Source organism: Sminthopsis crassicaudata, chromosome X, assembly GCF_048593235.1.
Source record: "Sminthopsis crassicaudata isolate SCR6 chromosome X, ASM4859323v1, whole genome shotgun sequence".
NCBI lineage: Eukaryota > Metazoa > Chordata > Mammalia > Dasyuromorphia > Dasyuridae > Sminthopsis > Sminthopsis crassicaudata.
The window spans coordinates 35,594,996-35,619,545 of NC_133623.1; the positions used below are offsets into that span (position 1 = coordinate 35,594,996).

At 38.6% G+C, this 24,550-nt stretch overlaps 1 long non-coding RNA gene across 1 annotated transcript in view; it reads right to left on the minus strand.

The window, feature by feature from the left end:
• Positions 1 to 5,286: 5,286 nt before the first annotated feature.
• The window catches only part of LOC141548476 (uncharacterized), a 56,173-nt gene continuing 36,909 nt past the window's right edge, over positions 5,287 to 24,550 (minus strand). The window contains exons 3-4 of the long non-coding RNA XR_012483966.1: positions 8,304 to 8,356; positions 5,287 to 5,392 (exon numbers count right to left, since the gene is read on the minus strand). This is a non-coding gene — a long non-coding RNA (uncharacterized LOC141548476). The remainder of the gene's footprint in view (positions 5,393 to 8,303; positions 8,357 to 24,550) is intronic.

Genomic DNA, 24,550 nt, shown 5'->3' on the forward strand with positions numbered 1-24,550 from the left:
ACAAAGAGAAATTCCATTCCAAACAAATGTTGAGAGTATAAAGTATTTGGGAATCCATCTACCAAAGAAAAGTCAGGAATTATATGAGAAAAATTACTAAACACTTGCCACAAAAATAAAATCAGATTTAAATAATTGGAAAGACATTCAGTGCTCTTGGATAGGCCGAGCAAATATAATAAAGATGACAATACTCCCCAAACTAATCTATTTATTTAGTGCTATACCAATCAGACTCCCAAGAAACTATTTCAATGACCTAGAAAAAATAACAACAAAATTCATATGGAAGAATAAAAGGTCGAGAATTGCAAGGGAACTAATGAAAAAAAACTCAGAGGAAGGTGGTCTAAGTGTACCTGATCTAAAGCTATATTATATAGCAGCAGTCACCAAAACCATTTGGTATTGGCTAAGAAATAGACCGGTAGATCAGTGGAACAGATTAGATACAAAGGACAAAAAAGGGTACATCTATAGCAATCTAATCTTTGACAAACCCAAAGATACCAACATTAGGGATAAAAATCCATTATTCGGAAAAAACTGTTGGGAAAACTGGAAATTAGTATGGCAGAAATTAGATATGGATCCACACTTAACACCATATACCAAGATAAGATCAAAATGGGTCCATGATTTAGGCATAAAGAGGGAGATAATAAATAGATTAGAGGAACAAAGGATAATCTACCTCTCAGACTTGTGGAGGAGGAAGGAATTTATGACCAGAGGAGAACTAGAGATCATTATTGATCACAAAATAGAAGATTTTGATTACATCAAACTAAAAAGTTTCTGTACAAATAATACTAATGCAAACAAGATTAGAAGGGAAGTAACAAATTGGGAAAATATTTTTAAAAACAAAGGTTCTGACAAAGGTCTCATTTCCAAAATATATAGAGAACTGACCCTAATTTATAAGAAACCGAACCATTCTCCAATTGATAAATGGTCAAAGGATATGAATAGACAATTCTCAGATGAAGAAATTGAAACTATATCCACTCACATGAAAGAGTGTTCCAAATCACTACTGATCAGAGAAATGCAAATTAAGACAACTCTGAGATACCACTACACACCTGTCAGATTGGCTAAGATGACAGGAACAAATAATGACAAATGTTGGAGGGGATGTGGGGAAACTGGGACACTAATACATTGCTGGTGGAGTTGCAAAAGAATCCAAAAAGTTATCAAACTGTGCATACCCTTTGACCCAGCAGCACTACTACTGGGCTTATATCCCAAAGAAATACTAAAGAGCGGAAAGAGACATATATGTGCCAAAATGTTTGGGGCAGCTCTTTTTGTTGTAGCTAGAAACTGGAAGATGAATGGATGTCCATCAGTTGGAGAATGGTTGGGTAAATTATGGTATATGAAGGTTATGGAATATTATTGCTCTGAAAGAAATGACCAGCAGGAGGAATACAGAGAGGCCTGGAGAGACTTACATCAACTGATGCTGAGTGAAATGAGCAGAACCAGAAGATCACTATACACTTCAACAACAATACTGTATGAGGATGTATTCTGATGGAAGTGGAAATCTTCAACATAAAGAAAAGCCAACTCACTTCCAGTTGATCAATGATGGACAGAGGTAGCTACACCCAGAGAAGAAACACTGGGAAGTGAATGTAAAGTGTTAGCACTAATATCTGTCTGCCCAGGTTGCATGTACCTTCGGAATCTAATGTTTATTGTGCAACAAGAAAATGATATTCACACACATGTATTGTACCTAGACTATATTGTAACACATGTAAAATGTATGGGATTGCCTGTCATCGGGGGGAGGGAATAGAGAGAGGGGGGGATAATTTGGAAAAATGAATACAAGGGATAATATTATAAAAATATATATATAATAAAAATTATTAATAAAAAAATAAAAATAAATTTAAGATTAAACAGCATTATCACCAATGCTCTAAACTATTTACATTCTGATTTAAAAAAAATTGTATGGTATGTATATAAACAGGTATGCTCCGTTCCTCTGATTTCTACGTCTTTTGCTTAGTACTATTTCATAAAGGTCTTTTCCAACTTCTTTATATTCTTCATACCTGCTCAACTGAAGTATAGTAATGGAAACAATAGTATTCCATTAGACTAATGGACCATCATTTAATAATTTCACTATTGCTGGAAACATGTCACTTCTATGCTTTTTATTATTACAAATACTGAGGCAGTAAAAATCTTTAAAACAGGTTGCTCTATTGTTTTTTCCTTTAAAACTCTCAGGTTACATCATACACACAAAGAATGACTGATTATTCTTATAACTTTTACTTCATGTTGTCAGATCGCGCTCCAAAATTTTATTAAATGCAATAAATAATTGTGTCTGTTTTCTCTCAACCCCACCAGCATTTAGTCATGCATTTTTATTATTTTTAATAATTTGATGGGTTAAGAGGTGCAGATTTAAAAAATTTGGACATCTTGGTTTATTTTGTATGGCCCTAGTTACCGGGAAGAAGTGCTCAGGAACACCTTTTGAACTTTACCTGAAAATATGCGGTGCACATGAGGTAGTGCATTCCAGGCATAGGGGATGGCTGGTGCAAAAGTATGCAAATGAACCGTGTTATGTGAGGAACAGAGAGAGGATCAATTTAGCTGGATGAAATGAGGGTAATGAGGCTAAAATGACAGATTGAAACCAGGTTAGAAAAGGTTTGAAAAACACCTTTAAATTATAAGGAGCATGGGCAGCAAGGTGTCGTGTAGCAAACAGAGCATCAACCCTGGAGTCAAGAGGTCCTGAATTAAAATATGACCTCAGACACTTATTACCTATGTGACCCTAGACAAATCACTTAACCCAGAATGCCTTCAGAAAAAATTATGAGGAACAAGCTTGGCTCAAAGGAACATATCGGATGAAGAAGACAATCCCAAGCTACTTCTTTGTAGAGCTGGGGTATCCACACGTGTAACAGAAGGTTAATTTTTTTCCTTTTCTTTTTTTTGTCTTTAAAGCAATACTGTTTGTTAGGATGGCACTCTGGGAAGGAGAGAGGGAACTGAGGCAAACTATGGTGATATAAAATACAGAAGGCATCAAGAAAAACTTGATATCTACTATATTACCATGACTTTCCTACAAATTAGGAAAGATATATAAAATATGTTGAAACTGAAAAGTAGCTATATTACAAAGTAGGTTAAAAAGGTATACTAATACACTATTGTTAGATCTGGGAACTATTCCAAACACTTTGGAAAACAACTTGGAATTATATAAGATATGTGACTAAATGGCTCATGTCCCAGTCTGACCCAAAGATCTCCTTTCTGGACATATAACCCAAGGAGGTCCAAATTTGAAAGAAAAGTTTCAGATCTACCACAATATTCAATTCAACATTTTTGTGGTAGTAAGGAATTGGAAAGGGAGCTGGTGCTCATAAATTGGGGGACAGTTAAATAAATGGTGTGTCAATATTATAGACTACTACTCACTTGTGAGAATGAAAGAATGTGAAAACTTCAGAGAAATATGGAAAAACAAATCAACTGATGCAGAAGTCAGTAGGCAGAATGAGGAAAACAATATACACAATGATTTCAATAAAGTAAGCTAAAAAAAGAATGACATGAAGCATGATGCTGGGCAATCCTAATGACTGGCCTTGCTTCTGGGAGAGGACCAACCGGAAATGCATCAGTTGCCTTCTACTTAAGAGGTGAGAGACTACTGGTATGGAATGGTACAGACAATGTCACAAATTCTGAGAGTTGGAAAGGACCTTAGTAATCATGTAGTCCAACCTATCTATACCTCAAAAGGTTCACTATACTCCAAGTCTGACAAGTAATCATCTTCGACCTGAAGAATCCCCAATGGATTCTTGTCTATTAGATTGTGAACTGCTTTGAGATCAGGGACTCGCTTACTTGCCTGTATCCCAAGCACTCAGCACAGTTCTCTGCACTGTGTTAAATTAGTGCTTAATATATGTTATTCATTCATCCAGTGAAAGGACCCCCCACCATCCTGAAACCAACCGTTTCAGATGCTTTTTTTCCTGATGTTGAAGCTAAAGATGTCTCTTTCCAAGAGCCAACAAATTAATGCTTATTGTGCCCTCTGGGGCCAAAAAGAACAAAAATTAACCCATGTCCACAAGATAACCCTCCAAATACTTGAATACAGCTTTGCTTATAACTGGAGTAACCCTGGCTAAGTCAAGTAACCTCCCTGAGCTTCAGTTTCCTCACCTGTCAAATCAGGGAGTTGTACTAGTTGACCTCTGCTATCTCTTTTAGCTCTAGCTCTGTGAATCTTTTCTGTCCTCCCCACTGCCCAGTCTCTAGTCTGCTCTTTGCTAGGTTCTCCAGCTCTAATTCTTTCAGCTCAGAGCCTTTCACTCTCTTAACTGCCCCTCTCTATATCCATTACTCTTCCTAAACCCTGCTACTCCTAAATGAACACAATACTCCAGATGTGGCCTGGCCAATACAGAGTAAATCAAAGTCAAAGTAATTTTCCTTAAGTATACATTCAAGTATTCTTCCCCAATTCAATAATCTCCAAAAATTCTTTATGGCAGAGATCAACTATGAACTCTTCCATTTAGCTCTTCAAGTCTTCACCACCTGACTGGAAGCCCCTTGTCTGGCTTTGTTGGATATTAATCTCTTCTCCTAGACTCTGGAAGCAAGTCCAATTGGTCTCCTGCCTGCTCCTCACACATGTCACTGAATTTCTCATCTTGGGGTATCATCACTTTGCTGTGGCCCACCTCCACTTATAGAATCTTTCTCCTACTTCAAGAACCACCTGATTTCTGATTCCCACAATTCTGCCCTACCGAGGAAGACATTGCATTTACTTTGTATTTATTATATATATATATATATATATATATATATATATATATATATATATATATATATATATATATATATATATATGCGTGTGTGTGTGTGTGTGTGTGTGTGTATCAACACAGACACATAACTGTTGTCTCCTCCATAGAAGTTCTTAGACTGAGCTCCTTGAATCAGGGACTGTTTGGTCTTTCTTTGTATACCTGGGGCTTAATATATGTTTGTTGATTTGACTTTCATTCCTTGCATTTGCATCCACAGTGTGTGCATGATCACAGGCACATAAGAAACGCTTGCTCATTATTATCTCCCTATTCCTTATAAAAATGTCTCTCTTAAGAGATAGCCCAAATCGGAGATCATTTCCCTAATCAATGCCATGACAACTACAACCCAATGAGAAGGGTGGTTACCTACCTCCCAGCAGTGAGATGATGGACTTGAGATGAAAAGTGAAACATACATTTTTCAACACAGCCAATGGAGGAATTTGTTTTGCTTGACTATTCACATGTGTTTCAAGAGACCTATTTTTCTTTTTTCCAAAGCAGAGAGGGAACAAAGAGAGAAAATAAATGTTTGTTCAGCATAAACCATTTTTTAAGAAATAAAAAAAAGTAAACCAAAGGAATCCAGATGTTTTGCATAATCTCTTAAAATATGAACTAAAATTATTTTTGATGATTTTAGGAAGCTATCATGTCTGTCCTGTATACAAATCCCTAGTGGGAAAAACAGATGAGACTGTTGTATGTTCCCCCCTTTTTCCAAAAACAAAGAAAATGCTTTATACAAACACTTTTCACACCATTCAGGCACTTTTACTTAACAGAACCAAGTATAAAGCCTAAAGATCATAAATTTAGAGGTGAGGAAAACCTTAGAGGCCACCTAGTAAAACCCACCCATTTTACAGATGAGGTAACAGAGGCCCAGAAAGGATATGACTGTGCACTTCACACAAGAAGTAAGTATAAGGGTCAGAATTCAAACTCCAGATTCCAGAAATCTTGATGCTCTTTTATACTGCCTTCCAAGATCTATAAAGAGCCATATGGACATTTCAAACCTACTTTCCTCTGCTCCCTGCCCCCAAACTTCTGTCAGCTCTATTATCATGATTCTTACAATGAACTAAGTTGCTAGGCCATTCAATTACTTTGGACCAGGAAGGATGATAAAGTGCAGAGGTGGGGAATGTCCAGGCCGTGGACATGGTTTATATTTGCTAAGGCAAATGCTAACGAGGATGAGCTGAAAGCTAGATACATCCTGCCACTGTGTGACTTCTATAAGTTGATAATTTTGTATGGCCCACGAATGATGATGCTCTAGTAGAATGAGCAGAATAGTATCTGAAGCAGAAGTCCAAAAGTCTAGGTCCAAATCCCAACTCTGCTACTTTCTGCCCCCACCACTGTTGCTACTACTAAAACAAGCTAGCCTTTATTTGGTGCTTCCTATATGCCAGGTATGTGCTAAGCCCTTTGTCATTCTATCTCATTTGATGCTCACAATAACCCTGGGAGGTTGGATCCTCCTGGGGGAAGATCCCCATTTTGCAGATGAGAACACTGAGGTAGACAGCAGCAAAATGATCTAAGTGTCTATGGCTGGATTTATACATGTGTTCCTGACTCCAGGCCCAGCCCTCTATGTATTCTGGTGCCTCATCGCTGCCTTGTGTGACCTCAGGGAAGGCACTTCACCCTGTGCCATATTTTCCTCCTCTATAAAAATGAGAGAGTTGAACTAGATAACCTTCCACTTGAAATCCTGAGATCAAGAGATCCATTGGTCCTCTTAAAGGATTATTAACAATATGAAGTGAGGAGTAGTTTGCCTTAATTTGCTCTATCTCCTTTCTTACATGAAGCTGCTGACACGCAACCTATCAAATAGAAGATATTATAAAACACGAGAGTTTATTATAACCTCGGTGCAAGAATCAGACAATACTTGTAATTACTCGGCACTATTTTTCTCCCTTTAATTTCTAATTAAAATCATTCACTTTTAATATACAATTATTTCTGAATTCTAGCTTTTTGCTTCTCACATTCTGGTCAATTTCATTCACAAGTGGAAATGAAAATCAAACATTCCAACATTAACACTTGGTCTACTACTTTTAAATGTAATGTAATTGTTACAAATGAATGTCTCTATTTCTTCCTTATATTATAATAACATGGGAAGCTATGCTTGTGCTAAAATAAACTCGTCGAGCTGATATCAGGGATTGTGGGCACTGGGCTCATGGAGGTGGTACAAAGCTGTCATTCAGTCTGGGAACCATACAAAAATGTTTTCTCAGTCTTGATCCCCATTCTGAACTGTCAGTTCTGGAAGGTGGACAATTCCCCTTGACAATAACTCATAAAACAGGTGTTCACAGTGATCATCATGTCCAGTCTTGAATCACAGGGTGTAAGTTGGTGTAGGATACATTTTAACATATGCAGCTGGCAAAATTATAACCTCCTGAAATCCTGAGTCTTTTAGCTTGCCTGTAACCATGCCAGAATTGCAGGGATGCAAGAGTATTGAACTTCTTACAAACTAAGGATTCTTTATTATTATTATTATTATTATTATTATTATTATTATTATTATTTTGATGATGCAATTGGGAGTGGTCATACAACTAAGAAGTGTTAAGTGTCTGAGGTTGTATTTGAACGCAGGTCTTCCTGACTTCAGGGCTGGTGCCCTATGTACTGTGCCATCTAGCTGGCAGGGATTCTGAATCTTTAATCCTGGATCCCTTTAGCAGCCTAGTCAAGCCTAGAGACCCTTGTTCAGAATAATGAGTTGAAATACATCAAATCAAATACGCAAGATGACAAAGGGAAACCAAAAAATAGTGAAAATAAAAATAAAAATGTGATTTTTTTTCTCCTATCCCAAGTCACGAATCACTTGAAATGTCTGACAGACCCCTTGGCTCCTTAGATGCCAGATTAAGAACTCTTATTGTAAACTCTTAGCAGAGTTGCACAGATAAGACTGTAAAAGATTCACATAAGAGAATCCTAGCACAACACAGACCTTAGGAATCAGATAAATTGTCCCCTCTTATCTTATTTACATCAGTGAGAGGCGATTCAAGTTCCAGCAACTAATGAGGAAAAGAACATTCTGGTAATTATTTAACAACTGGCTTTCCAAAGGGGAGGGGGGGATCCTGTCCAAATAACACATTTTCAAGTTTAATTGGCATTAAAGCTATATGGTAAACATGGTGACTCTAACCCAAACACATAGAAAAGCCCTAACATAGATGTTCTCCAGATCTCCTGAAACTGACACATGATGGTATTCTATTATCTTGTGTCAATTCACCTTGATTTTTCATCATTCAATAATGGCAAGGTAGGTAGAGTATACAGTGATAGATCTGGAATTAGGAATATTTTCATTGGTATCCTGCCTCAGATACTTACCAGCTTGTGGTCCTGGCAAGTCCCTTAACCTTTTTCTGCCTCGGTTTCCTCATCTGTAAAATGAACCAAAGAAGGAAATCACAAATCAATGCAGTATCTTTGTCAAGAAAACTTGAAATGGGGTCATGGACAGTCAGAGAACTAAAATGACTCAATAACACCACCTCAGTTCATACAGCTGTAATGACATCTACCTCCCAGTATTGTTGTGAGGATAAAATGAGATATTTGAAAAGTGCATGGTCAAAAACAAAACAAAACAAAAAAACTATAAATCCTACCTACTGGGGCAGCTAAATAGCGCAGTGGAAAGAGCACTGGCTCCAAAGACAGGAGGACTTGAGTTCAAATCCAATCCAGCCTCTTAACACTTACTAGCTGTATGAATCTGGGAAAGTCATTTAACCCCCCTGCCTTGCAAAAAAAAAATTAATCCTACCTATCATCATTATTAAATTTCTCAAATTCACTGTTTTCAATAATATTTCTAAGTCTCTCTCTTTTTTCCTCCTATTGAGGATGAAAATCTCTCCAGGTGAATTTTTTTTGCTCACCTCTTTCCCCAAATGGATGTCATGATATTCATTAATACAGAAAAAGAAAACAGTTGGTACCACACATTCAGATGGAGCCAACCCTGTGGTACCATTCTTAACGGGTATGTGAGGATGCACGACTTATTAGTTCTATGGCATTAAACAGAATCGGCATAGAGTTCCCTGTTGGATCTTAAATTCTACAACCTTGCTCATTTCTTTTTGAAAACAGTGGATTGCAGGTGCTTATTAAAGAAGACTGATTTTAGGCGTATTTTGTTTGAGGCTTCCTTCATAAATTATTCTTCCAAAGCCCAAGACTTAGCAGGCAATATTCTGATGGAGAAACTGAGTGAATTTTGCAGCTCACTTCCTATGGGCCTTTCACACAAGATATTTAAGTTATTAGCTTGAATTATTGAACAGGATAGCATTATTTGATGTAAATAATTGTTCTTCACATGGGAGTAGAGGGCTACTAACATAATGGTGCCTCAAACTGCCAGAGGACTAAGCAAAGTGGCCCATTTCTTGGCAAGGAAGCAAACTGAATTATAATGTGGTCTCATAAGCTTCTTATAAGCAGGGATATAGCACAGTGGTATGCACAAAGTACACACTGAACTAGATAATTTTTGAATGAATGACTGAATATGTTCAGGGCCCTCAATAAATGTGATATACCAATCGGTATATGTAATGTACTGATGGCCCTTAGCATATTCAGAGAATAGACACACATGTGTATGTGTATATGTGTGTGTGTATATATACATATATATATGTATGTATTACATATGTTGTATATAGCTATCAGCATATATACACACACACACATATATATATACATTCAAAGTTATATTTATTTATATATTTTATACATTTATTTTATATGTATATTCACATATAATCTATTTTATATTGTTATATTTATTTTACATATTTATATAACCATATATATATATATATATATATATATATATATACACACACACACACATACACTGACAGATATATACTTTTATGTATCTATAAATGTATATCTATAGTATCTTCCACTAAATCCATGCTCTGATTATTCCTCATGAATCATGAAGAAGGGGATAAGATCCTCAAATGTTATTGCAACAGAAATCAAAATAACAAGCTCATAGGGTCATCGATCCAAGGCTAGAAAAGGCCCTGGAATTCATGAGTTAAAATCTCTCCTTTTACCTAAGAGGAAATTGGAACATAGAGAAGTAAAAAAAAAAAAAAAATTGGCCATCATCATACAGCTTCAAAGTGACAGAGGTGAGATCTGAAAGCTAGGTCTTTCTGATCCCAAGTTTGGTACCACATTCCCATCACTGTGGTGTCTCTCTAGTGGGCTCTGCAATGGATTATTTCTCTTTCCCCCAAGGACCAGACTAGCTACATTTAGAGAGGCTCATGAGCAGGTTAGCCACAGGATAATGATTTTTATTTTGTGGGTACCACTTTCAAAGTCAGTCTGCAAACACCTGGAGAGCTTGGGGTCCATACTAGCAGAAGTGTCCATGCAGATAAAGTCCTAGCTCTTTCAAATCAGGAAGGAAGCATGTGTGAAACTGGATCCCCTTTCCTTCCTATTTACACCCAGTGCTAGTAAATTCAGCCAGTACAATACTTTAGAGGGAGAGAAATTTGCCCCAGGCAACTAGGTGGCCTTCTAGTGGAAGGAGGGCCTGGCCTAGAAAACCTGAGTTCCAATTTGACTTCAGATTATTTACTAGCTGTTAGACCTTAGGCAAGTAACTTAATCACTGTCCCTCTCAGTTCCTCACCTGTTAAGTGAGAATTACAACAACACCCACCTCCCAGGGTTGTTGTAAGCATTAAACTAGATAAACTGCAGTATGCTTAATATAGTACCGGGCACACAGTAAGCACTACATAAAGGACAGTTGTTATTATTAGTATTATAATACTAATACTAACACTAACACTAATAATAATAATAGTCTTCCAAGCTAGATCTATACTCAGAGAATCTCAAACGAAGCCATTTGGAATTAGAGCATGGCTTGGTTAGGTGCAGCATTTCATAACTGTGTCTCGAAAGTTGTTAATAAAGATTTATTTCTTATGATTTCCACATAAAATATACATCTAAGTGCCCTAGAGAATTGAGGAGAATTTTTTTTTATAAAAACTGTAAGTAGGAAAAATTGCAGAGAAAAAGATTTATTGCACAGCCACCTGGAACAAGGTAATGAGGCAACGGCTACAAAGAGTATCCCTGGATAATGCTGGAGGCCCTCAAAACACTTATTAAGCACCTGCTGGGCACTGTACTCAGTGGCTATACTAGAAAAAATGAAAAAATAATAACCTTTCTTCCTCTGGAAGCTTGAAGTTCATTAGTGAAGAGAAGACACACTCAACAAATAAATATGTCACAAAAGACTGTGGGGCAAAAGAGAAATCCAGACAAATTTCTCTTAGAAAAGGGGAAAAAGAAGTCCTGTCCAGCTGGGGATGTGGGTGGGTGGGGGAGCTCAGAGAGGTTTCAAGGATGAGGAGCCACCTAAGGTGAACCTTGAAGTAAGAAAAGGATCTCAACAGGCCAAGAGGAAGAGTACGTTCCAAGCTAATGCACCATGCACCATGGGAGGGCAGAGCACACACACACACAGAACAGCAACTGAGTAGAGGAGGCAAAAAAGTGAAACAAAATCAGGACTTGGGCCCGAGTTTTGTCACTTCACATCTAGACTTTTCATCACACAACGCCGTCATTATCTACATACATTACTAGGCAAAAGAAAGATATCAAGTTATAAGAAATGATCCAGCAAGGCAATAAGACACAAACAAGCAATTATGGCATGTCACCTAACAAATATGTTAAAGAGGTACTACACTTCAGTAATGTATGAGGTCAAAAGGGAAAGTCCTTACCTAATATGGACAAGACTTCCTGGAGATTTAAGATATCATTTTCTGGTACGAAAAACTGGAAATCAAGCTGATGCCCAATAACTACAGAATAGCTAAACAAACTGTGGCATGTCAATGGAATGGAATATCTTTGCACTATAAGGAAAAATGGATATGAAGACCAGAAAACATAGGAAGCTTCATATGAAGGAAAGGAGCAGAAAGAAACATTATTTACACAATAGTGTGAATGGAAAAAGAAAAAAAAAAAACACCATTAAACTGAATGCTGTGTAATTATAATGATTGATGGGTTGGTCTACAGTGGGGAGAGAGGAGGCAGAGAGACCAACAGACTATTAGCATAGGCCCAGCAGGAGGTAATGAGATGCTATAGCAAGGTGGTGACTGGGGGAGTGAAAGGAAGATACAGAAAAGATGTTGCTGAAGGTGGAAACAATAAGACTCAACAACAGATGGGATGTGGAGCTGGGGTGGGGAGTGATGTATGTGAACAAAGGGTCCAAGATGACATTGAGGTTGCTAGCCTGCACAGCCCAGAGGTAGGGGTGCTCTTCCCAGTGCTACAATTGGAAGGGGGAGAATTTAGGGAGAATGAGAATGAGATCCTCTTTGGACTCGCTGAGTGTGGGATGCCTCCAGGACACTCAGTTTACTAGCCACTCATTCCCCTCCCCATTAAAGGGAATAAGAATGTAGGCCAGAATGTCTGTAGGGAAGTGCCTGGCTCTGTTTGTGTGTTGCCTTTGTGGTTGTCTGTTAGAATTAGGTAAAAGTTCATGACTAGCTCATTTGAAAGTCAAAGACCAGTAGTTCTGTGCCCATAGGTCCTTTTTGAATCTTCCCTTACCCCCAGCCTGTTACTAGCTCAAACAGATTTTTGACATAAGATAAGAATTCTTTATTTTAGTATTGGAAGGGCATTAGGGGGCTGTTCTCTGATGAACAGGGCTCCCCATCATCCTTCTGGAGGTTCTGGCTTGTTAGAAGAGAAATACCCTGCTGTTTTTGGAAATGACTTTGCGTCACTGCACAGAATTCTGGTTCAGAGTTTCCAAGGCAACCTAATAGAAGCCCATGGAACCTATAGGTTTGAATGGCTAGGGTGGGATACTAGTGTGGTGCCCTTCACACAGTGTCTCAACCTATGCACACAGGCTAGTAATAACTGCGTACCTCTACTCCCATACCCCACATCAGCTAAGGCAATCATAAATAAAGTCTTATGAGATTTGGGTAACCAACTTCCCCAAATAATTTTTTTGGGGAAACATACTTATTCTGAAAACTTATTCATATTTAAGTAGATTTGAAAATAAGTATGAGTGATAATAGTTATGTATATATGTATATGCCTTTGCACATATATGTATATGTACATATAGATATATATATTGACCTAACTACATGCATGATCATATGTGCCACAGTACAAAGGCATATGTCTGGGTGATAACATAGATTATATGTATAGTTATATAGGTGTGAATAAACATATATATATAGGTGTGTGTGTATGCACCAGAACATATACAGGCAAAGATACGTCAATCCATCAATAAGCATTTTAAGCACCTACTATGAGACAAAAATAGAACACACCTTGTCTTCAGGGAGCTTATACTCTATTGATGGAAACAACATACATTTGATATAAGTACACATAAAAATTTTAAAAGCACATAGGCAGGGGAGGGCATTCCTGGTATATAAAATGATGTGAGAAGAACCAAGAAATAGGAGGTCAGGAGGGCTTAGGCAGCAGGTGGGGAGTAGTCTCACTGGGTTGGCAGATAACGTACAGGAAGAGAGTAATACAAGAGGCAAATCTCAAAGGGGAGAATGGCAGCAGATCAGTGGAAGGCCTTGAATGGCAGGCTAAAAGATTTTTGCAACTTCTTTGGTAAGCAGTTCTTACTGTAAGGAAACAATGCCCAGAAGATAATTATAATTAGACCTGTGCCTAAAAAAGATTCATGCAACAGCCCGATGGATTAGAGACAAATATAAAATGGCAGGAACTGGGATAGGCTAGGCAGGGGGCCGGGTAGTGAATGACAATGGTCAGCAAAGAGGGATGGGAATTTGCTTATTTGAATACAGCATATCCAAGGAGGGAGTAGATAAGTAAGAGCCAAGTTAGAAGGACAATTTTAGAGTGCAAAAAATAATGCTTTAGGTTTTAGACTTTAGATCCTCCACCTTTAGATCCTCCTGGACTTAGAAAAGGTCTTAGAGATCATTTCTTGTATTCCCTTCTCATTTGAGAGGAGGGAATCAAGGCCTAAAAATGTCAACAAATTTCCCAGGTCACATGGGAGGTAAACGACTGTTTCATGCACTGAGAGGATATGCCTTTAATTTTCCCCTTCACTCTGTCCGTTTTAAGCAGTAATGTTATATCCTGGAGATGATCTCACAAAAGCCCTTACAGTGACATAACTGAGCATGGAAAGTCATCATCCTTCTTTGTTCAGAAGCACCACACTGAATGAAAGGGTATAAAAGGTGGTAGCTGAGTCACAGGATTTGTTCCTGTAAAGGACCAAAGCTTGGGTATTGGAAGTTCAAAAAAAAAAAAAAGTTTCATCTTTCTCTCTGTTCTCTGTTCTTCAACAACAGGGCCCACCCTGCAAGGGACTCTCATTATCAGTTTCAAATTTGCTGTTTTTTTTTTTTTTTTTTTTTTTTTTTTTCAGGTGAAAATCAGTATGCCGAAGCTGGTTCTCTTTCAGGACTTGCATTCCTCCAACCTCTCCATCTTCTTAATTGGCATCTATTTCCTGTGGTACAGTCTGCAAGCTGCCAAGGAGAAAATCTCCATCGTGAAGCATAAGTTCTGCTTAGAGATGCTGCTCCCAATATATCAGATCTTCATCTTTTTCTGTGCTGTGCTCAGTGAGATGTGGGACCACACAGGGAGGCTGCTGGGATACCCAAAGGCTGATCCCAACACAACCCTACTGAACAGGATCCACAGGGCTTGCAAGCACTTCACCATCATTGAAAGCTACAAAGTCTTTCTGCAAGCCATCCTTTGTTTAATTTTTATTCTGAAAAATGATCAACTATGCATATAAATAAAAACCTATGATAAACCACCAAACTTGGCCAGAATTTTTGTTTTCTGATTAAAATGATGTCACAGTCTATCCTAATGCATTTCTCTCAACAGGAGTCAAAAAAATGAGTAGATAGTAGTAACTAGTCCCTATGTCCAAAGCTCTCACCAACTGATAAGTTTATATAACTTTATATAACAGAGGGATGCAGCAGAATTCCAAAAAAAATTTGGGTGTTTGGTATTTTGAAGTGTTTACCTTGACCAAGACTTGTCCCAAGAGTATCTTTAATCATTTCAGGACATGTAAATCCTTGTAAAACGAAGGACCACAGAAACTAGCTCTTTTAGATCAAAGTAAGGTGGGGCAGGCGGCTAGGTAACCTACCATTTAACAGCTTTATAAATTGAAGAAAGGGAGCTTAGTAGGAGGCAAGGTAGGGAAGAGGATTTCAATAGGCCAAAGGTTAGGAATATATAAACCTAAGTATGTAATTTTGATTGAATTGGTGACTCAATTCAGTGACTATTATGCAAGTGGCCACAATGCTATATACCTTCTAGTTATCATTATTATAATTGAACTTAAGTTGCTTCGGTGTGGCTAGGGTCTACTTCTAACAAAATTTTACACTTCATGAATCCCTGAGGACAGAAATACATATGACCTGAGGCTTAATGAATTACTTAGAATCTAAACTTCATGTCTAACTGAAAGTTTCCATGGAGGTTTAGTCTTAGAACTCTCTCAAGTGAATTGTAAGCCAGAACTGCTCAGACTTCAGCCTTTGTCCAGTCAAGTCACTGCCACAAATTATTTTTGGAGCCTAACATCCACAACAGTGAGGGTCTTTTGGTCTTACAATCCTAGATCCAGAATGTAATCTCCTGGAGGGTAAATCAGTGTTCCAAGAGAGAAACATCACCTGCAGGGGGACCTGTTAGATGAGGCCTTTATCAAGTTTAGTAGTAAGGCATAAAATTCAAAGTCCATGTATATATCAAACAATTCATTTCACTGGAATGGGCATCAGCAACAGGGTTCCAACCAAAGGTGGCATCCAAGACCATTCCCAGCGCCACCTTTGTCTTCCCCTCCCCTGAAATGTGCCATTCTCCAAAATCAACCATGTTCCCCATTCCCTATTGACAAAATACAAACTCCAATTTGTTCAGGATGGTAGAACTTAGTGTGTAGAAAGGAAGCAATTTGATTAAAGTTGTTGACATCATAATTTAACCCCCTAGGGAGTATTCCTAAAGGCTTGCCAGCTTCTCCAGCCCTTGGCCCTCTAATCTCAACAGCTGAAGCTACTTGCATTACAGGCCCGACCTCTACCCTCTCAGACCAATCAAAACCTATGTCCTCAGTTCATTGGATCGGCTCATCCCTGTTAAACAGATGTCCTGATTCTACCTGGAACTTGGTTAATGGTACTCATATACTGCATAGTCCTCGCCTCATCCTCTTGGATATACCTTGTAACATATCAACTCAGTCTACTTAGTATGAAAACACATCCATAGCCACAATCTTACATTCTGACCCTTGACTTTGGCCCATGTGCCTTTGTGGGCTTCCAGGTTCAGTCTTCTCCATTTCAGCACATCCTGAGTCCTGGTTAGGATGAAGTCTACATTTAAAGGAGGGCTAATCCAATCCAGATGACCCTCCAGTTGATACGCAAATGACATTTTTGAATGAGACCTGCTACCAAGGGATATGATGGAGAATTCCAGATTCAGGAATTTTCATTTTCAAGGGAATGTCTTGAACAGGGAAGCATAATACACGTTAGGGGAGGGAGAGAATCATGTCAAGTAATCCAGATTGTCAGAATATATAAGTGAGAGAGAAGACCATCAGAGGAGTACCAAAAGGAAGGCTGGAGTAAGAGAATGGAAGGCAATGAGTGACAGGGGAAAGGAATTCAGCCTCTAATCAGTATATTGTGAGGCACCACAGGAGGTTTCTGAACTGGGGAAGGACAATGTTAGCGCTTCACATCACAACTGAGACCAACTTAAGGATCATGAGTGAGACAATATGATCCACGATCAATGTATGACAACATGGCTCCAATCATTTGGTTCTGCTTCACTATGGACTGGTTTATGCATAACTCAATCATCCACCCAGTATTTAGTAAGCACCTACTATGTGCCAGGAACTATCTTGGGATACAATGACAATGACTGAATATTCCTTATTTGCAGGAAGCTTATATTCTAATGGGAGAGATAACAAGTATATTTACATAGGCTAGAAAAAGAATAAATACAAAGTAGATTAAACACAAGATAGTTTGTGAGAGGGCACTGGCAGATGAGGAGATTGGGAAAAGATCAGCATAGCAGGTAGGCCATATTTTTAAAGGAGGGAAGGATTCTTTTGGAAATATTACAACTCCTCTTTAGAAAGGAATTGGCCAGTACTCTGGCACACCACATATCTGTCGTTCCATGTACTATGTAAGCCATTCTATCTCCCACCTGCAAGACTTTGTATAAGTTGGCAACCTCCTATAGACATTTTCCTCCTGACCTTAGCTCAGAAATCCCAGCTTCTTCCATGCTGCTCCCTAAACCAGATCTATCCTCATTTTCAAAACTCCATGGACAGCCCTGAAGTCAGAAGGACCTGAGTGCAAATCTGGTCTCAGACACTTAACACTTCCTAGCTGTGTGACCCTGGGCAAGTCACTTAAACCCAATTGCCTCAAAAAAAAAAAAAAAAAAAAAAAAAAAAAACCTCCCTGGATCCCTTAGAGATCTATGGATAGAGATATTTTGGGGGATCAAATTATACTTTCATTTTCACTAACCTTTTGTTTCTTCTGAATAATAAATAAATAAATAAATAAATAAATAAGCAAACAAATAAATAAATAAATTTTCTACATTTAAGAATATAATTCTGAGAAAGAGCCCAGGGTATCACTTCTTTGCCCACCAAAGGAGTCCAGGACACAAAAAGAGGAAAGAATTCCTGAAATTGTTGCTAGTTTTCATTTTCTGCTATAATTATATTAATTTCATTATTAATCTTCTAGGTCCATGGCATTTCCTTTCAACAGAATGCAAGCTTTTATAGAGTAGGGGCCATTTAGCTTTTGTGTCTGCATTTCTAATATCAAGCACAGTGCTTGGCACTTAGTAGCTGCTTAACCAATAATTGCTGAAAGACAGTGAAAGGCTAACATCTTTTTTTGAGTAGTTTACCTCTTTCAAAACAGGGCCAAAGCAAAAGGAGGAGGAAAGCTGCAATTCCACATGATGCTGGCACTTTACTGGGCACTCTGATTTATTCTTCATTCTATTTGTTTTCCCTATATAGCACACGGATTGTTGAGAAAATGGATTGCAGCAGCTCCATCGTGGTCAATCTACAGCCAAGGCCCAAAGGATGCTTGAACCTTCCATTTGAGGAATCATTCATGAACTATGAAAGGGCTGGGGAGCGCTTTGCTTCCCTGAAAGATTGCCTCTTCACCCCTCTCTTTGACTGCAGCAGGTAAGTGATGACTGAAGACTACTGAGAGCAATTGTACTTTCAGAGACTAGTGGCAACTCCAAAGTGCTCCTGGAAACTGCTTCCTCTTGCTGTCTGTTCACATTTAACAGCCCCAAGAGATGCAGTTTTACGTGGCAAGGCAATTGCCTTATGTGGCAGTTGTGAATTATCTGTTCTGTAAAAGGGTCAGCTAGTTGTGACTTCCGGTATGTGCTTTTAGAATGAAATGTTAATATTGTTCTGGGGAAAGGCTGAAAGTCAGAACAACCATATCTCAGCTACTGACTGTTCCAGTGCAAATTAACTAAGTGCCCCTAAGTTAAAAGGTACCTCCCTCTATCTCAGTCTCAGTTTCTCTGCCTAGCAAATGAGAGGTCGGGCCTAGATAACCCATAAGGTCCATTCCAAACCTGCCATTATATGCAAACACTCCAGACTTCGACATTTCAGGTGATTTGATTTCCTCAGTCTATCTCTGAGCTCTCATGCTTCATGTTTTATCACAGATCATCCAGAAAATAGCTCTGCAACATGCCATACTGCCATAGGGGCTCAGAATACTTTGCAGCTACCAGTGCCTTTGTTATATCCCACTTTTGTTACATGACCAACAGCCCTCCCTTCTCAATCACCTGTGTCCTTGATGGCGTGTTTTACATCTCTTCTAGCGATTTAGTGTGAAAATCTCCTGAGGATTTTATGCCATTGCTCATTCTAGGCTCCACTCAAACTTCTCTGACTGTTCCCTCACTTTTGCTGAATCTTCATCCACAGGGTTTTCTCCAAGGCTTTGTCTCAGACCTTCTCTTCTTGCTCCATACTCTCACTTGGTGGTCTGAACAGATACCATGGTTTCATTATTATGACTATGAAGAAGATTCATAATCTATATATCCAGACTGCACAATATAATCTATATGAAATTATCAGCCTTCTCAAGGAGAGCAGAGGAATGGATGGGAGGGATAGAATATGGAACTCAAAACTTTTTTAAAAAAAAAAGAATGTCTTTTTTACTTACATGTAATTGAGGAAAAAATAAAATAAAAATTAAATTAAAAACAAACAAAGCTAATCTATATGTCCACCCCCAGTATCTCTCTCTCTCCTGAGCTTCAGGCACCTCACCAAGCGCCTATGAGCTATTTCTACATTATTAACTCAGCATGTTCAAGACAGATCTCAGCATCTTTTTCACTTTCTGCCAAACTTCCTCTTTTTCCAGTTTATTTATTGTTGTGAGTGCTAACATCCTTCTGGTCCTCGAGGTTTGAAACTTCATTATCATCCTTACCTCCTGATCTCCTCCAGCACAGCCAATCAGTTGTCAAATTTTATTATTTCTACTTCATTCCCATCTTGTCATTCACATGACCTTCATTGTGTCTCACCTAGATTATCACAACAGGCTTGTCCTCAGCATACCTGCTTTGATCAGCTACTCTAAGTTCATTATGTAAATCATTCGAGTCAAGTCCAAGAATTCACCCAGCAAGCAATGGCAGTAAAGTTACGTCCTACACCTTTTCCAACTCTCCCCTTCGCCTCCCATGGCCAATGAGTTGGGCCCAGATTTGGTCAAACTGTTAGAAGGCACCCAAGTCCTGTTGATAACAGTATCACTATAAAATCTTCAGCAGCTTCACATCATCCCTGGTCTACTAGCCCAGGGCAAATATAAATAATATGAAAGACCATTAAATCACTGGTGTGACAACTGTTAAGAGTGACTAGTTATCTGGGTTAAAATGCATACAAACAAGGAATAACCAGGAAGTAAATTATTACTTTTCATTGGTATTATACAATGTTGTCTACTTGGAGAAGTGCCCAAAGATCTTTTTATCTTATTCTTTCATCAGCTTCAGTTCCCAAAAGGTCCCCTCCTCTCCCTACTGGAATAGCATATTCCCAATCATAATCTCAAGTGATAAAAACAAATTTTTAACAAAAAATAACAGCCCATTCATAATATATCTCACTTCAGTTCAAATGTTTTCCCCTTCAGTCCTCCACCCAAAGCCTCCTTGTGATGTGGTACCGCTCCGGGGACCTGGAAGGCTGGGCTGGCAAAAGCCAAGGCCTGGAAGCTCCTACCAAACTGGTTTTACTTGAAGGATGGTCCCAACAAAAGATTCAAGTTTCTGTCACCCAATCTAGAGGAAAAAACAACAATCAAAAAAGCACATTTTTCTATATTCCTTTTAGTGTTTTCCTTAAAACACAAATTATTTTCCTCTGAACAAATCTGCAAGACCAGTGGCTAATTTGAGAAGTGCCATCTTAATAAATATGACCCCCAGGTAAGGAGTAACTCTTGAATATTTACTAGGGACTATGAGTTCAGTGTTCACAATTTCTATCAGGGAGGAAGTACCCAGACTTATGAATGAACAGGTTGTTTCAGTTATTGAAATTGTTGATCAGTCATTTCAATCACGTCTGACTCTGTATGACCCAGTTGGGGTTTTCCTGGCAGAGTTACTGTAATGGTTTGCCATTTCCTTCTCCAGCTGATTTTACAGATGAGGAAACTGAGGCAGAGTGAAGTGACTTGTCCAGGGTCACACAACTAGGAAGTGTCTGAGGCCATCCATTGTGTACCATCAGCTATGTCTAGATCAGACTACACGGCTTCTAGAGTCCCTGCCAATTCTGGGGTTTTTATGATTGGGTCACTATGATAGTTCATTTTTATTAGTATTCTAGTTAAGTAGACAACTGTGGCCCAAATGAATGCTCAGCACTGCTTACCACGAGGGAAGGGATAGCTCTGTGGTGGGTATATAAATGGACTTCATGATCAATGGAGAATTTCAGAGTTCTTCCCCCATGTTCCCTTCTCCCCTGAAATATGAAAGAGCTATAGTTTGATCTCCACCTTTGACACAGTGTAAATTAAACATCAAAGAGGGAATTCAGTAATATGCTTCCCACTTTCGAAGAAAAAAAAAGGCTTTCAATAGCTTTGTTGGCAGAGAAAGAAAGCCCTGAATTCAAAGCACCAACCTTGTTAAACTGCCTGTGGAATTTATCTACATCAGGTCTATAGGTTTTTGTCCAGATTGAAAACGTTGTCTTGATTACTGAGCTATAATGAACCTAGTCATTAAAAAAATCACACACACCAAAAATGAAATTGGGGACAATAGCACTATTGTCTTATTCTTTTCCAAATAAGCAGGCCCAATTAGTCTGCCCTAATGACTGACTTAAAACCCCAAATACTAAATTATTTTTTCAATTTCCAGTGAGAAAAAGGGTTCAGCTTATATTTGTTCATTCCTTGTGTCTAGGTGCCAAATCTCCACTGAGGTAATTGATGAATACCAGGAGGCCCCTGGCACTCTCAGCAGGTAAGGGTGCTGTCTTTTCATGTGTGGCAAATCCAGTAGCCATGCTGGCTCTGCCCTAGAGCCTCCATCAGTTTCAGAACTTGTGGGTAGAAACTCTGAGGGCCAGATCCCCTGGGGAGTTCTAACAATTCTAACAAATCTGCTTCAGGAACTCTGCTCAGAATGGTCTCTTCCTTTCCACTGTCTCAAACTTCTGGAATGGCTATTTCTAGCTTGATCATCTAGGAAGGGGAAGTTAGTGTCAAACATGAATGATGATACCTTTGTCTTCAGTAGCTGAAGTCTGGACAGGCAGGGGGCAACTGCCTGAGATGGCCCTAAGATTTATAATTATCCTGCTGCTTTTCTGCCTAGGTTTTTTCATTCTGACACAATGACAACAATAACAGATTATTTTCCCCATAATTCTCAGGAGATCCAGAGAGTTGCTAAGGCATTTTTGGGATGGAAGAAAATGGTGTTCTAGCTCTACTTCAAGACAGGTGAGGAAGGAAAGACAAGCAGAATGGAAACCCAATTAGGGGAAAGAAGAGGGAATAAAATTGTATACAAGTTTAAAGTGTACAGTTATGAAATATATATAGTTCTCCTAGAAGTCCTCCTTTTTTTCTGAATTGAACTCGAAACAGAATGAACATTTTCATATACAAAGTATAACTAAAAAAGAGATGAATGCACATGAGACTTTCCTAAAAATTCTAAAGGATGGAGAACCATGGCATAGATAATAACTAATAATGACCCAAGGCTTGGATTTAGATCCTGCTTGTAACACACAATGGCTGTGTGAAACTGAGCAAGTCACTTTACTTCCTCTGTTGCAGGCAATTCTCTGAGATTATAAATTAAATGTGTGGGACAGGTGCTGGACCCCCTTACCTAAATTAACTAATCAGAGAGATCTTCAGATACAAAGAGGAAGCATTTATTTGGTCCTTGCAAGGAAAGACCCAAGCAGACATAGAGCTTCTCAGCATATGCGAGCAGGAAATAATAAATCTGGTTAAATAGAAAAATCCCAAGTCTTTTCATTGGATGGACTAAAAAGGAAGTAACCATTATTGACCAATGCTCGGCAATGCGGTCTGCCTCCTGTGGGCCACGTCACTTCCTGTCACTTTCTGAACCTAAAGTCTGACCTTTATGCCCTACAGAACATTAGACCTAGAGATCACCTGACTTCCTTCCACCTGGGCTCCAGGTGCCCTGCAGAACTCTGGGAATAGGGATCACAAGAGAGGCCTACAGGCTTAAGGTCTGACCCACTCCATCTCACAGACTTTTTGAGAAACCTTCACCTGGTCCCATTCATTAAAGAATTGGGAGAAGGACTTTTCCCTGGGAAATCAGAGGCCTGGCCCAACATCAGTACCACAACCAAAATGGGGAAAAGAAGAGATGAAGAAAATACAACTAAGTCTTGATTGATTAGTGAGAAAAAAGAATCTTCCTGAAGTGGTCATGTATTTGAATCCCCACAATTCAAATATAAAATTATGTAAAATTTGGTGATTGATTGGTTCCAAACCAAAGGAAATATTCAATGTGAATTTGAATAAGGGGCCCACTTCAAGGGATGCATTATTTACACTAAATGGGACCAAACTTTTAATCTTTGGGTATGAAGGTGGGAGACTACAGGTGAAGTACACTGACAGCATGGTGGGGTTGTGTGCCTAGGGCTCAGGGAAGAAGGATTAAACGGAAATGACAATGTCATGAAAATAAAAGGCATCAATGACAGTTGTTACACTTTAAGATGCTTTTAAAGTATAGGAGAAAAAAAGAAAAGGAAGGAAGATGGAAAGAAGACAGAAAAATTATGGCTTTCTTATTTCCATATTCAAAAACTTCTATACTGCAGACTTAGTAACTACAATTTATATAAGACTAAATAGGCAACTAGAAATTAAAAGGAAAAACCTATTTTTTTTCCAGAATTTAAACCAAGAAAGGCAGTAACCTTGTCTGTACAAAAACAAATTTTTGAAAAGTCTTTCAGTGAATACAGAATATAGAAATGTCACATTATTAAGAACCTTGCCGTCTGGGTTCAGGCAGGCTATTATATTAGATAATGAAGCCCAATCCGAACTCTGACTGGCATAGAAGGTGCTGAGGGAAGAGACAATGCTTACCAGTTATGTTCTCCGTTGCTGTGACAACAGGATTTGAGAAATTAGATTAAAATAAAAATGCAGGCAGTTCTTGACATAAGAGGACCCAATTATCAAAGGGCCATTATCACTCTGTGCTGCCTCCACAATGAAGCCCATACCCAACCTCCCCTCCTTTTTCACCCAGAGACCCTTGACCTTTGGGTCATTGGGAGAGGCTCAATTGCCACTGGCAGGAATGAGAAGGATGGTGCTGTTTCCTGCTTTTCCTGTGGAATCTGAGGAAGATGTGCCCCTAGTATTCTAAGCTGAATAAAACCACATTATCCATAGAGATATTATATATGATAAATACACATTGTACTTAATCCAGTTCTCCACCCCATCATTCTATTAGTATAACTGTGATTTTAGAGTTCCTCAGTGATTTATTTTATAGAGGAGGAAATTGAGACCCAGAATAAAGGGAGTGACATGTCCCCAAGTCATACAATAGTGAGGAACAGAGCCAAGATTTGAACTCATGAATTCGGACCATACCACTCTACCCCTATTAAGTCTTATCAATTTTCTAGCTACCTTCTCACCATATATCCTTGATGGACTTAGAATGCAATATTATTTTAATAATAAGTACAGTGTATATTAGTCACATAAAATATATTCACTTATATATTTCATTTGAACCTCACAACATCCCTATGAAATAAGTAAAGTGAGATCATTATAGTAAATCAAAGG